Source organism: Aquarana catesbeiana, linkage group LG01 (genome assembly GCF_042186555.1).
Source record: "Aquarana catesbeiana isolate 2022-GZ linkage group LG01, ASM4218655v1, whole genome shotgun sequence".
NCBI classification, from domain to species: Eukaryota; Metazoa; Chordata; class Amphibia; order Anura; family Ranidae; genus Aquarana; species Aquarana catesbeiana.
Genome location: NC_133324.1, coordinates 722,514,778 through 722,526,876, shown reverse-complemented (window position 1 = coordinate 722,526,876; position 12,099 = coordinate 722,514,778). Strand labels below are relative to the sequence as shown.

Genomic DNA, 12,099 nt, shown 5'->3' with positions numbered 1-12,099 from the left:
TATTGCGTATACAATGTTATAAAGATACATAAAGTAAGTTTACAAGGATCTATAAAGTAAGCTCATTGTTTTACAGTAGGGTTTATATAGGTAAATATCATGAAATTTCAAATATTAAACATTGGGTTCACGTAAACCTAAATTAAAGATATATATATCATTTCCTTAGTTACTTTTGTAGGTATTTAAATGATTTATACCTACTATACATATTGTTTACAAGTAGAGTGTATATAGGTCAAATAAATTCTGATAATGAGCTTTAATCGTAAGGTGGAGAAAAGGAAAGAGAAAGAAGAAAAAGGGTTGAAAGGTAGAGGTATGGTCCACAAGGTTGTCCCGCTCATCAGTTTATTATTCTTTTTAGTTCTCTTTGAAGCCTTAGAGTGGGTGTCTCTGTAAGTCATTTAATCTGTTACCATGGCAACAGGACAGAGTGATTGAAGTTTGACAGGAACTGTTGTTTTATCCAAAGATGCCAAATTTTTTCAAATTTTGGAATTTGATTTTGATCGATGGCTACCATCTTGGCATGGGACATTGTATTATTCATTCTGTGAATTGTTTCTGCTAGTACCAATGTAGGAGATTTCCATGCCTTGGCCACTGTTTGTTTTGCAGCCGTTATTAGTGGGATCATAAGTTTGAATTGAGAGAGTGTTAACCATTCCGGTTTTAGATTAAGTAAAGTTAAATATGGATCTGGTTGTATTATTTTTTTAAATATTTTAGATGCAATCACGAAGACTTCCTTCCAGAAGGTTTGGATTACTGGGCACGCCCACCATATGTGTAAATATGTGCCTATTTCTGGGCATCCTCGAAAACAAAGAGCTGAGGTATTAGGTGAATATTTTGCCACTCTAGCGGGTACAAGGTACCAGCGAGTTAGGACTTTATAATTTGTCTCCAGTGCTAAGATGTTGGGTGAAGATGACTTAGATGTGAGCCATATGTTAGACCAGTCCGTGTCTTCTAAAGTTCGTCCCAGGTCCTCCTCCCACCTCTGAACGTAAGAGGGTCTATTAAGATTTGCTACTCCATATAATTGATTATAAAGTGATGAAATTGTACCTTTAGCAAATGGATCTTTTGTACAGATTGATTCAAAAATGGATAATTGGCATAATGGTGTATCCCCCTTTAGGAATGGTGTATAGAAATTTTTGATTTGGAGATATCTAAATATCTCAGAGTTTGGTAGATCATATTTTTCTCTAAGCGATGGGAATGAAAGGAATGATTTAGATGCTATGAAGTCATTTAGTGTCTGAATGCCTGATGTTGTCCAAGCTTTAAAAGAATTTGGGTAGATCCATGCCGGATAAAAGGCCGGATTTCTGATAAAAGAAAGGAGAGGATTGTGTGGAGATTGTAACTGATATTTGGTTTTTAGTTTATCCCAGAGAGATAAGAAGTGTTTAGTTATGGGATTATGAATTTTAAAGCGGTCTTTAGGATCAAGCCATAATAAATTTGATATTAATAGAGGGTCATTTTCTGAAGCCTCTATAAATACCCATAATGGGATTTCCTGTTTTGCATGGTATTTGGACAGACTGGCTAAATGTGCTGCTCTGTAGTAGTTAGTAAAATTAGGGTATCCCAGGCCTCCTTTATTTTTGGGAAGATGTAGTGTGTGTATAGGTATACGTGGTTTAGAAGAGCCCCATATAAACGAAGTTGCTCTTTTTTGTACTATTCTCAAAAAATAGGAAGGAATTGGAATAGGGAGGACTCTGAATAGATAAAGCAATTTGGGTAGAATAGTCATTTTGATTGCATTAATCTTCCCTATCCAGGATAAAGGAAGTTGCGACCATTGTTTTATTAGATTTGTGATCTGTCTTAATACAGGAGGATAATTGGTTGAGAATAAGTCAGAATGAGATGCTGTTAAATGAATTCCAAGATATGGGATTGATTTTTCTGCCCATGTGAATGGGAGTGCAGCCCTAGCCGGGATCAATTCCATGTTTGTGAGTGAAATATTAAGCACTAGGCATTTCTTAGGATTAATCATAAGGCCGGATAGGGCTGCAAATCCATCAAGAGCTGGTATTAAGTTAGGACCAGAGACCTGTGGTGATGATAGAAAAAGTAATATATCGTCTGCAAATATACATAATTTGTGTGTAATACCTCCTACTTCAATGCCAGTTATAGTTTGGTTTGTTCTGATGTATTGGGCCATGGGTTCGAGTATAAGGGCAAATAATAAGGGAGATAATGGGCAACCCTGTCGGGTACCTCTTTCGATATTAAAGGCTTCAGATTTGTATCCAGCATATTTTATATAGGCTTTGGGTTTATTATATAATGCTTTGATCCATGTTAAAAAGTGGGGTCCAAAACCCCATTTTTGTAATGAATATTGCATATATTGCCAGGATACTGTGTCAAATGCCCTCTTAATATCGAGAGATAGAAAACATAAAGGGATTTTCCGTTTTTTAGCAATATGTGCCAATAACACTGCCCTGCGTATATTATCGCCTGCCTGTCTATTTGGCATGAAGCCTACTTGATCTCTATGTATTAATTTTCCTATAATGCTATTGAGGCGTTTTGCTATTATTTTTGCTAATAATTTAATATCGAGGTTTAACAGAGAGATAGACCGATAATTCACACAGGAAGTATCATCAGAAAGGGGTTTTGGGATCATACAAACAATTGCCATTAGTGTTTCTTGCCGAAAAGAATGTCCATCTAGAAGTTTGTTAAAAGTTTCAGTGAGAATGGGAGAGAGTATTTCTGAGAATGTTTTATAGTATAAAGCCGAGTAGCCGTCTGGGCCTGGTCTTTTGTTAAGTTTTAGGTCTTTTATGGCGTTAGCAACTTCATCTATAGTTATAGGCTCATCCAAACTGCTTTTTTGATTCTGAGATAACTCAGGTAAGGTTATTTTTGAGAAGAAGGATTCAGCCTCTGTAGGATTAAATTCATTGTTTGTCTTATATAAAGTTGCGAGATGTGAGTGAAATTTATGGACTATTTTAACTGGATTACAAGTGTAAACATTTTTTGATAATTTCAAACGTATTGGTTTGAAAGATTTGTTAGTTGAATTTAATGCCCGAGCCAAATATGTACCTGGTTTGTTTGTATTCATGTAGAAATTGTGTTTGGAGCGTTTGAGGGATTTATCAACTGACTCAGTTTTCCAATCTAGATTTTTCCAGATGAGATTTTGTACTCTGAGATGGATTATCTTGAAATGATATGTAGGCTGCATTAAAATTGAGTTCTAGTTTTTTTGCTAGATTTTTGCGTTCCTGTTTAAATAGTGCCATTTGTCTTTGTATTGTACCACGTAAGACAGGCTTATGAGCTTCCCACAGTGTTATTGGGGAGATGTCTGTTGTATTATTAATTGATATGTATTCTTTTAAAGCTTGTTCAATGGCCATCTGATGTAGTGGGTGTTTGAGCATTATGTCCGGTAAGTACCACATTGGGTCATGCGCTTTTGGTATGGCTGAGGCTATAGTAGTGTATACTGCATTATGGTCAGACCACGGAATCGGAATTATATCTGATGCAATAATTTCTGGTATCATTCCTATTGTTAGAAAAATATGATCTATTCTGGTGAAGGTTTGATGAGGGTGCGAGAAATAAGTGAATTTCTTTTTCATTGGGTTACTTTCTCTCCACGAATCTACCAGATTGTATTTGGAAAGAAGTTGAGAAAAAGGTAATCTAGAGGTTATTTTGGATGGTGTAAAAGGTGATTTATCTAGAAATGGGAGGAGGACCTGGTTCGAATCCCCGCACATTATCACTGTTCCTATTTTGTGTGTATTAATCACTTGTAATATATGTGAGAGGAATGGTGTAGGTTGTTTGTAAGGAGCGTAGTAGGAAATCACCGTGATTGCTGTATCCATTATATAACCCATGAGTATCAGGTATCTACCTTCTGGGTCTTTAATTTCTGATGATAAGGTAAATGGTGTGGATCGGTGAAATGCAATTAGAGTTCCCCTTTGCTTGGTACAGGCAGAAGCCGTGTAAATTTGTTGATAAAAAGGAGAAATATATTTTGGAGTAGAATCTTTGGTGAAGTGTGTTTCTTGGAGGCATACTATGTGAGCCTTCTTGTTATGGAAAGTACGGAAGGCTTTGGTCCTTTTTTGAGGGACATTTATTCCCTGAACATTCAGGGAAAGTATATTCAGTGGTGCCATGGCAACAGATCAAATAGTTTTGACTTACTTTTTGTTATGCAGAGCTGACTGCGCAGATCAACCTGTGTGGACTGAAGAGATGAATAGATAGAAAAGAAACCAGTGAATTCTGGAGTAAAGAGTAAACAAAAAACATATGAGATTAGATGATACATTGCATAAATTATTTTTTGCAAGTAATCACAATTTACCCGTGAAAGAGAATAAATATCTCTCTCAGGGGAATAAGTGCCTTCGTCACACTCCCACATAATATGGTTGGGAGAATGAGGAGGGCTAATGGGGGTACACGGATCTTCCGCTTACAGGAGAGAAGTGCTATGTCAAAAGACATCAAAATGATGTTTCATTAATTGGAGTGCAGAATATAGTTTTTGTTGAAATTATTTATTCCAGGGTGGTTGTATATGGTTAGTCTTGCCCTAGGCGAAATAATTCAGTTAGAAAGGTACTGTTAATAACTTTGGTATTGATGAAGATAGTTTGAATTATTTTGGGATTTTAACCCTTTTAGAGTAAACAATTACATATTTTATTCATATGTAACTGTTTAGATATGTTAACTCATAAAATTGAGGTTGTATTGCTTCAGATTAGAATAAACAAAAACATAATTCTAGGAACTAGTTAGGTAATAATATATTTGTTTTAAGAAAAGAAAGAAAAAGCTTCCATTACTTCTGGATTATTGAACATATTTGTCCTAAAAAGTAATAAATCTATTGTTATTACCTGATAATATATAACTGAACAAGAATTTCCTTATTTCACTTATATATTCTAAGGCTATATGAATCAGAAGTAATAAGAAATATAACTGGAATGTAACATGATCCCACACAGTGTGTGACTATCAGAATGCAGTTACATTCAGTTATAAATACAGGTTTTTTATAGAGAACCATCTCTTAGTATAATAAATGAAGAGATATCAGGAATTAGGATGTCAGTCCATTGAATCTTCTTGGTCCATGGATGATGTGGCATAACGGCCTCTTTTGTGAGAATGATGATTCCCATTTTGTTCTGAAATTTTCTGAGTGCTGCCTGAAGGTGAAGATGATGCCATTCTTCTGCGTGTGGGAGAGTTGCTGCTTGTGGGTTCTGTCAGATTTAATTTTAAAAGGGTTTGTTGTAGTTCATCTGCTGATCTGCTTCTGTAAATTGTACCTTGGTAGTTAAATCTGACTGAAAAGGGGAAGCCCCATTGATACATAATGTTGTGGCATTGCAGTTCCATTAGTTGGGGTTTCATGGATCGTCTTTTAGTAATAGTAAGTTGGGATAGGTCAGCAAAAATTTGATAATTGTGTCCTTGAAAATTAAGTTCCTTTTTTTCTCTTGCAGCAATTAGTATTTGTTCTTTCGTTCTGTAATAATGAAATTTTGTGATTATATCACGTGGGGGTCCATCTTTCTTTTTGGCTGTGAGGGCTCTGTGTACTCTGTCCAGTTCTAAACGTTCAATAGGGATATCTGGCTTTAGTTCTTGTAATAGAGCAGTAATAGTAGATTGCAGGTCTGTCACAGTTTCAGGTATTCCCCTTATGCGCAAGTTTGAACGTCTGGCTCTATTTTCGTAATCTTCAAGCTTAGTTTGAAGTATTAAATTCTCTTCTTTTAATTGTTTCAATTCTGTTATATTTACTTGGGTTGTAATTTCAATTTCATCCATTTTTATTTCTAGGGCTGCGGTGCGGTTTCCCAGCTCTCTTATTTCTTTGGTTAGGCTTTTTGTTATTTGGTCTGAGGTTTGTTTTAAAGCCTTATGAAGCATCTTTTCAAATTGTAATAATATTACTGGGGATGCTGAGGAGGCTTGTGGAGAAGTTTGTGAGAGGATTTGTTCTGTATCTGACTCAAATGGAGAGTCTTGCTGTGACATTTTCTGTCTGTGAGAGCGCCCTGATGCTGTATATTGTGAGGTGACTGGAGCTGCTTTAGTTGCAGTGAGTGCCTGTGAGCTCTTTGTGAGGTGATTTTTATTTCTGCCACGGTTTCCCCCAGTATCATATTTGCTGCCCAAACTTTCACAGTTTGTTCCCTGGGGCAAAAAGGTTCAAATGGATACCTTTTGAGCCTGCAGGCTCCGCTTTGTCCTTCTCTTCTCTCCTCAGCGGTGCGGAGCTCTAACAATGCATGTCTGCTCCGCTAGGCTCCGCCCATCTCCCCCTCCCTGGAACCCTTTCTATCCAAAATTAGATTGAACCCCGACATTCAGGGGATATCAATTGGTCCTATGCAACACAAGATCTCGGCCTATGCAGACGACCTGCTCTTTTCGCTAACCAACCCAGGAGTGTCCCTACCGAATCTACTCGCAGAATTCGAGATATACGGGAAATTATCAAACCTTAAAATACATTTTTCCAAATCGGAAGCAATGGGGATATCACTACAGGCCCATAATCTTCTAAATTTACTATCGAATTTTAAATTTAAATGGACGTCTTCCGCCCTGACTTATTTAGGCACGAAAATACCACCAGATCTGTCTCACATCTATGAGAGCAACTCCCCCCCCTCCTAGCTAAGATCAGGAAATTGCTAGAAAATTGGAATAAAGGGTTACACTCCTGGTTTGGGAGGTGCAATTTACTCAAAATGAGTATACTCCCAAAATTCTTATACCTCTTCCAGGCCCTACCGATTAAGATACCTCCCATATATTTCAAACAAGTACAAGCCCTTTTCACCCATTTTGTTTGGGCTCATAAAAAGCCTCGCATCCCAAGATCTCAACTATCCACACCAAAACATTACGGCGGCCTAGCGCTACCAGACGTAAGGAAGTACTACCAAGCTACTCACCTAGGTAGGGTTCTTTATTGGTGCCGTCATAGGGACTATAAGTTGTGGGCACAATTAGAACAACACCAAACCACTATACCCCTACGATCTGCGATATGGTGTAGTGACTCTCTCCCTGCAGAATTGAAATCCCACCGTATCATCGGAAACACCATAAGACAGTGCATTCAAGCTACCTTACACACCTCTCTAACTACCAAAACATCACCTTTAACCCCGATTCTAGGTAACCCCAAGTTCTTTCCTGGACTCTCCTCTTCGCAATTTCAGACCTTGAGAAGATCCAATTGTGTTTTAGCGTCACAATTTGTGCAACAAAATAAATGGCCCTCCATCTCAGAACTATTGGACCCAGTAGGTCCGTTTAAACTTCTGTTTTGGGATGCAGCACGAATTCACCACTTTCTCCAAACCTTCCCAAACCCTCAAAATTACACCAGGCCTTTGACCACGTTTGAAGAATGTTGTAAAGACACAGAGCCATTGCCGCAGACCCTATCCAAGATGTACAGCCTATTGAACACCCCACCCCAGCCACCCAGATTACCATGCATTATGACGTGGAAAACAGACCTCCAACGCACTTTTACAACAGTCCAGAAACAAAACATGATTAGTCTCTCCCTTAAGTCCTCAATATGCACTAAAGTCCAAGAGACGAATTATAAGATCCTGACAAGGTGGTACCTAACACCAAGTCGATTACATATCATTTTTCCTGACACTTCAAAGTATTGCTGGCGCTGTCACCAGGAAGAGGGAACGCTTCTACACATGTTTTGGTCATGTCCTATGTTGACAACTTTCTGGACTGCAGTTCGTACCATTTCCCAAAAATTCACTGACTTCCAAATCCCAAATGACCCGGCATTTTTTCTACTCCACATTTCTTCCATACCAATCAAAACCTATAAGAAATCTCTACTGAGACACTTAACAAATGCAGCCAAATCCTGTATTCCCATGTTGTGGAAACAGCAATCCCCACCAACCACAGCAATGTGGTTGAGAAAAGTAGAAGACATAAATAAAATGGAAGACTTGATAATGACAGCTCAAGATAGACAGGAAACCTATCGGAAAACATGGACTCATTGGAATATATTCAAGTATTCAGAAGAGGGTAAATCCCTCCTTAGGAGCTAAAACCCTACCATTTCATACTGATCGACAACCTACAGTAATCATCGTAAACAGAGATTCACGTATCTGAATGCCTAATACCCCCCACCCCCCCCTTGTCTTACCACCTCCCTCTCTTGTTTCTTCTTCTTACTTCTTTTCCCCCCTATCTATTACTTTTTCTTCTATCTCTTTTTTTTTTTTTTTTCTGGTGGCTGCCTCCTGACTAGGGTATTTATACTCTCATATCATACTAGGATTCTAACTCAGAGAAACAAAGATACCCATATATATATATTTAAAGATATGATAATGCTACATGCCTAGATGTATTACATGTACTACTATAATGCAATGTCGGGAGGCTGCGACCCCCTTTTGTTATATACCACTGTGGTATGTTGTGGGCTCTGCCCCTCTCTTTTCTATTGAAAACTAATAAAATATATATTTGGGAAAAAAAAAAAATATTTTAAAAATGTGGTCACTCACACAGGTGATGATCTATAAAACAACATAGAACAAGAGCAAATTGCATAGTCATTGTAGACATTTCAAAGTGCATAAATATACATATATTGTCCAATTTCTCTCCTGTTGTCCGAAAAAAGTATTCGGTACCCGACGCATTTCAGGTCCACGCCTTTCATCAGGGGTATTTATACAGGAGAATATATGTTCAACAACTTGTCTAATAGGTAAAGAAAACAAAAATATGGTGATACAGACACACAATAGAACATATTGAATAAGCACCCCTCCCATGTTCGAGGGCACCTACCACACAAGGTGAATGGTACAATGCTCAGACATGCAAATGTTCAGACTGGAAAAGTCTGAGGAGCCAATTTAATTATAAAAGTCACACTGGACTGCTGCTACTGCACTCAGATGTCCAAATGAGAAACAGACAAAAACAACAGAATTGGGAAGCGCAGATCCAGGAGGTGGCAAGGAATCAATTGGATATGGAATCCATGTGAAACTTAAAACAATTTATTGCTGATAAAACATGTAACCAATTCACAGTACAAAATGGGAAAAAGCGTCAGAATGGCCAAACTCACTGTGATAGTGCCAGCAATGGAGCCAAAGATGGTGGAGAAATGGTTGTCCCGCTTCTGTGAGGGCTGTGGACAGAGGGGGCTGCAGACCAAAAATGTGAAGCCTGAAAACACTTTCCAACAGCTGGGAGCAGTGACCATAACCAAAGCTGGGCTACATCAGGGAGGGCAAAGGCTGGCCACAGATCCAGGAAGCACGATCACTGTATGACCAGAGTGAAAGATGGCAGAGCCGCTGCAGCCGCCGGTGAGACCAGCGATGGATGCTGGAGGGGCAGCAGGAACGAAGCTGAGTTGCAAGGTGTCCGGACACCACAGGACTCCTTCCAGGCCACGTCACATGCTCTGACCGCAGTCAGACATCGGCAAAGCCTGATGGATCAAATGGATCAGAGCAGGGGATGTGATGAGTATCACAGCAGGTGCTGGAGCTTGAGCTGTATACGATTACATGTTTCAGGGTTTAACCTCTTCCTCAGAGAACACGCGTATGTGTCAAAATTGACAAAATTAATTCAAGAGAAGATAAAATGAATTCATGAAAATCTTTGTCATCCCTATGGGATTGGGATAGAAAGTATTTGATAACTTTTATCCCCTGCTGGTGCTGGATGGGACTGTACAGTGCTTCAATATCCACTGTAACCAGCAGGGCATCATCATTATGGTATATGGAGGCCCTCCAAGTTCTGTAAGCTATAAAAAGTTGGGATCCTAGGGTGGCCGTATATAGTCCCACGTCTGCTTGTTTATGATATTGTTTAAACATGCATTATCTACCAATAGGTAGAATTTTTGATCAAATTTTTCAATTGCCAATCTTTGTTTTGGAGGATTTTCATGCACATGGTTTTATACTGACTATTATTCATGACTACAGTATTACCCCCCTTTATCAGATGGTTTGATAGTGAGCTGGTGTTGGTTTGTCAGGGTATTTAATGCTTCTTTTTAGATTTGTAAAAGATTATCTTGGGATGAGGTTTGTTTTAATCTCTTGTGTCGTCATGGCAAGGAATGCCCCCAAATTGGGGTTAAGACCAGGAGACGGGTATTTTTTGAAATTTCTTTTTCAGGGTAGAGATACCTGCAATCTTATTAATATGCGTGGCCCCTTGTTCATTCAATAGAGCCTCAATATCAACCTGATCTATCAGGTCCCTGTTTTCCTGTTCCTCTAATTGAGAGATCAGGTCATCCAGGGCCTTCTTTTCCTGTGATGTTGGCTTGATTGGGTACGTTTAGCATTTAAACTTTGAAGGATCAATTTTCTCGAAAATAGTTGCAAATCCTTTATGATTTCTAATGTGTCCAAGTCCGAGTCTGGACAAAAGGTTAGTCCTTTACATAGCAGTTGAGTCTCATCAGCAGACAAGCTATAATCTGACAAATTGACACTCAGCTGGTCCTCGGAGGTCACCCCTTCCCTAATAGTGTTGTCAAGTGTTATTGATTCTCTAAGAGATCATCCGTGGCCATTTCCCCAGATGGTTCCTTAGAGTTTGATGAGTTGGTTTTAGAAGTTGTGCTAGAAGTGTGTTTGTCTTGCCCAGAGGGACCACATGTGCATTACTTGACATTTGTGTCTGATCAGATCCTGCCACCAATGAAGTATACTGTGTCTAAACCGTAGATTCCGTAAAGTGTTTTTTTTTTCTCGGTTTTGGGCTCCTGTTCCCGGGGAGCGCCACTTTTGTTTCTGAGGTGCCTTGTGTTCCTGTGACATCTGTGAGAATGAAGAGGATAGGGAATTGGGAGATGAGTTAGAACCTTTATCACTATTATATGTCCTAAAGTTATTGTTTTTCTTTTGCTGTTGTATCTGTGTATTTTTCTGCTGCCAACAATAGGGTTTTCCTTCCCGAAAAGCCGTTTTGTCCCTCCAAAACTTTCTTTCTTTAGTAGTTATCTCTCCAAGTACTTGATCTACATGTGTGTGAAAGCCTGGGACACTTAGGCCAAGCACATGAACTGGCTTTGCAGCCAACAAATGGGGAGTTTGCTCATAAATGTCTAGTCTCAGGGGCAGTAAACTAGCTTTTAACATACAGTCTTGTTTTCCTTCTAGTCACAGTTTTACATGGCTTTGTATGAACTGTTGTTTGCAGATTGTCCGATTTGGAACCTGCTAAATCCAGCGTATCCCGTTTATCTATTTCTTTGCTATCTGTGACAAAGGCTTTTAAAATGTAGATAAAATATCTAAAAGTGTTGGTCTAAAATGCTGTTTCTAGCAGAGACACGTTTTTAATATTTCATTAATGCCTATGTAAGTTCTAAAGGTTTCTTCATAAGTGGCTCTTCGCAGTGAGAAGATGCAAACTTCTGAAGAACCAAAATGTTTCCTTTAAATGGGTATCTCACCACAAATCCTTTTGCACTGGGTTGCAAATGAAAGATTGTACAAGATAAGAAACCAAAGCAGCGATTTATACAAATAGCAGCAGGAGCTTTTCCATTCACAGACATTTTCTAACCGTTTAGAGCTGCTGCCTTTGCAGAAAGACAATGACTTTGTAAAACCTTGTTAGCAAAGTTTTTTTTTTAGTATTTTTTGTATTTCCTCTATATACTGCAAGTTTTCTACATTCAAATCATCTGCTTTAAATGAATAAAGAAAACTCATGTATCCCTTGTCTGTATCTTTATCATAGCTTCAGTATGTGGGACACACTGATTGGTTGCAGTGGGCTAAAAGAAATGTACTTCTGCCATTTTCATGTTTAGGGCCAATGTAATGTGAATGGTAGTTGAGGTAAGAGGGACAAAAAGCCATGTTCAGACAACTGTGATGCAGCCTTGATGGCTAACTTTATACAGTATGTCAGACCTCTGGCAGCCTAGAAAGACAAGTTGTTCAATACATACAACATAAACTATACTTTCCTTGCAAGTGAACTGATTTTTTT

At 38.5% G+C, this 12,099-nt stretch overlaps 1 protein-coding gene across 6 annotated transcripts in view; it reads left to right on the top strand.

Annotated features, from left to right (window-relative positions):
* The window catches only part of INPP4B (inositol polyphosphate-4-phosphatase type II B), a 936,630-nt gene that overhangs the window by 866,137 nt on the left and 58,394 nt on the right, over positions 1-12,099 (top strand). The window lies entirely within an intron of this gene.